The 2,093-nt window shown below is 36.3% G+C and overlaps 2 non-coding genes across 2 annotated transcripts; both read right to left on the reverse strand.

Annotated features, from left to right (window-relative positions):
* Positions 1-298: 298 nt before the first annotated feature.
* On the reverse strand, positions 299-367 carry LOC133618327 (small nucleolar RNA SNORD47). Its single transcript, XR_009817257.2, has one exon. It is a non-coding gene; the product is annotated as a small nucleolar RNA SNORD47 (small nucleolar RNA).
* A 1,272-nt stretch (positions 368-1,639) lies between these two features.
* On the reverse strand, positions 1,640-1,721 carry LOC133618330 (small nucleolar RNA snR60/Z15/Z230/Z193/J17). The gene has a single exon (XR_009817260.1). It is a non-coding gene; the product is annotated as a small nucleolar RNA snR60/Z15/Z230/Z193/J17 (small nucleolar RNA).
* Between the last annotated feature and the right edge of the window lie 372 nt (positions 1,722-2,093).

The following is a 2,093-nucleotide window of genomic DNA, read 5'->3' on the forward strand; positions in this document are numbered from 1 at the left end:
AATAAATGTTAAGCTGCATGTGTACACAAAATATGCTTTAACAAATGTGTAGTAAATAATGGGCCATGTGACATTACATTGACTCAGCACTTTATGGTAATGAAACAGGTCAAAATATGGAATAAATGGTTTATTTGAAAATGCAGTTTAATGTACAAGATGATGCAGTTTAAACATACAGGAACACAGTGGCCAGCCAGACATCCAGTTCAGGTCATTAAAGATTGCTCTTCAGTTTCCTGGAGGAATGAAATTATTTCATGTTTTTGTACAACAAAAATTGTATTTTGCTGCCCACTGTCTCAGAAATATGGAACGGTAATGGTTATAATCACAGATCATTTGGCAGAATCTTTCATCACAGACAGTGGTGTTTCCATCTAATTAGAAAAATATCAACTTACCAAATTAATCCAGCAATGTTCCCTATAGACAAAAAGAAAATGTTAACTCAATATACAAAGACAAATAATGAATGTTTTATGAACAGGTCACTCAGTTGGCACAAATCTTCCACATTTAATTTCGGCTCGGACATTAAAGACATCATTGTACCAATCATGATATCATCCTTCTTATGCTTAACTCACCCCCAAGTCTGCCATGCTTGACTGGTAAACTAGTCTTCCGTGGAAGGCAGGACAACATCTGGAGTGATAGACCAGCATTCAGTTAAGATACACACCAGCTTTTTAAAAAAAGACACATTAAAACAAGCTGACCAACTCAGCTAGAGCTAATACTACTAACTCCACAATAGAACAGTCAGTGTAGTAGTTTGTCATCACATAGGCCAGCCTAGCATACATTTGTGACAAAGAATCCAATTCAGACCATACCTGCTCATACAGCCATCAGAAGCACCATCTGCAATAAGACAGAAATTAGTGGGGCAGTCTATGGATTCAAAATTTTCTTAAAAAAATAAAGTCAGTAAAATTCAAATCTCCTCAACTGGATCAGTGACCTGATTCTTGTCATCACGCCTGATAGATTCAGGCCTTACTCATAATCTAGCACTGTTCATGGGTGACTGAAACCCTTGTTTACACAATCCTAATTGGATAAATTTATATTTAATATAAAGAGCCACATATATGCCATAAATATAAATAAATAAGCCATTTACTTCTCACAATTAACTACACAGACAAATTATAATTGTTAGTGCATGCTGATCGGGGAACTGACAATATTAATGCAGTGAATTGCACCAAATCTCATCTTTAACAAACTTTTAAAATCTTCTGTATTTTGAATAAATTAATCACCCATAATACAGGTCAGATTTGAGTATGGCCTTTGTGGTAATTTAACACGCTTTAAAATACTCACCATGTCTACTCAACCCAAGATGGCATCTGTTCCTCTTTGCACATCTAAGACAAGATAAACCCAACATTTGAAATATGACAACTTTAGAATGAGTGGAAAATTTAGTAGACATGTCAGCTAGGGCTAAAATAATGATTTTAATTATTCAGGGGTTATCCGCTAAACTATGCAGTCATCATAGTGTCAAGTTTATTAGCAAAACACAAATTAACTTACCAAACGTGGTGTTGCTCATGTATCTAAAAACACCAAACAAAACCATGGGTAAGTAACCACTCAGTTAAAAAGGGCCTGAATTCATCAAGGCAGACATCAGATAGGGGTGAAAGACAATTTTTTTTTCTTCATGAACAATCTGCTGAACTATGCAGTCATCATTGTGTCAAGTTATTCATTAGACAATACACAACATTTACTCACCATCTTTTGTGGTATGCGGCCTTTACCTAGAAAGGAGGACAACAATTTTAAAGCCATTTGGGTTTGATGATGCTTATGAAACTTTCCAGGCAAACACATCAAAATGGCTCAAGTCGTTCTTTACTGCAGAATATTTTGTTCTACGCGCATGTTACAGGAAATATTTTCCTTGGACAATACTCAGATTACCATACTTCCTTGAATTGCCGCCGGGTATATAGTATGCGCCTGCCTACAATTACTGCCGGGTCAAACTCGTTTCGCAAAACAATTAGCGCATGCTTAGCATTACCGCCGGCTCAGAATTAACGCCGGGTCAAACTCGTTTCGCAAAAAAT

This window comes from Nerophis lumbriciformis, linkage group LG18 (assembly GCF_033978685.3).
Source record: "Nerophis lumbriciformis linkage group LG18, RoL_Nlum_v2.1, whole genome shotgun sequence".
NCBI lineage: Eukaryota > Metazoa > Chordata > Actinopteri > Syngnathiformes > Syngnathidae > Nerophis > Nerophis lumbriciformis.